The sequence below is a fragment of the Austrofundulus limnaeus genome, unplaced genomic scaffold (assembly GCF_001266775.1).
Source record: "Austrofundulus limnaeus strain Quisiro unplaced genomic scaffold, Austrofundulus_limnaeus-1.0 Scaffold93, whole genome shotgun sequence".
Classification (NCBI taxonomy): Eukaryota; Metazoa; Chordata; class Actinopteri; order Cyprinodontiformes; family Rivulidae; genus Austrofundulus; species Austrofundulus limnaeus.
Window position 1 is genome coordinate 1,333,541 of NW_013952495.1, and position 1,208 is coordinate 1,334,748.

Sequence of the window (1,208 nt, forward strand, 5' to 3'; positions counted from 1 at the left end):
AGTCCGTATGAAATTAGAGGTAGTATGAGAATGAAATTTTTTATGTTATTTAGGCTAAAAATGGGGTGGGGGGGGGGCATATTATACATGAGATCGTATTATACACGAATAAATATGGTAAAGCAGCTCTTAACATTAAAGTAAATTTTACTGTTTGTTGAACTTCCTGAGTCTAGCTGTAAATAATATCAAATTATTGCATTTTTTTAGTTTAACTTTTCTGTTTTATTTATTTATTTATTTATTTATTTATTTATTTATTTTTATTTGTTTTTTATGGGGGAATGCTAACCTTTGTAACTTATGTTTAAGTTTAGAAGTTTAGCTAATTAATCTTGGCCAACCTAAGCTGCTATTTTCCTTCTGAGCATTTCTAAACTAAACAGACGTCAGACTGTCTTCACCGGGTTAGACGACAGGAAGACAATGCTAAATTCACAGAGTGCGAAAATCCAATATCCAACTTAAAACTAACTTCACAGCCATAGTTACCATGTTACTTCGGTTGCTACACTGAAGCCGATGCAGCTATGCACAATCGATCTGCACATGGTTCCCACCAGGGCCGGAGTGGGACTCATTTTCAGCCCTGGAGTTTCATGCCTCAGACTGGCCCACTATAAATCAAGACGTATTATTAAAGTCAGGTAATTATAACCTCTAAATTGTCAATATTAGTGCACTGTTCTGTAAAGCCTTGTAATTCAGTGTATTTTACTAAAATATTTCCAATTCCGTGCTAGTGGGGGGTGTTGCTTCACAATGTAGATTTATTTCAAAATAGGTGCACACCTCCAGCAATATTCTTTACAACACAACCTTTTCAACAACATCAGAGTCTAGGCTATATTTTGTTCAAATAAGTATTCAAACATTAAAATTGAAATAAGAGAATAAATAAAATATTGAATAAAAAATAAAAAGTGTTGGACTTTCTGATAACACTATCAGCTCTTTTTCCTCTACAAGGAAACAGTTCCATCATAACTTACATTTTACAAATATGAGATCAAGTTAAATCTCTAAACTATTCTTTACATCAGAATGTCATTTTCTGTAATATCAAAACTCAAACAAATTAGTCTTTGCAGATACCTAATCCTTATGAATAAATAATAAAAACATTAATTATATTTCACTGTGCTAAAAGTTATAACATTATAATGATGCAATTAGCTTATCTTTTTTCCCTCTGAGGTGTATTTATT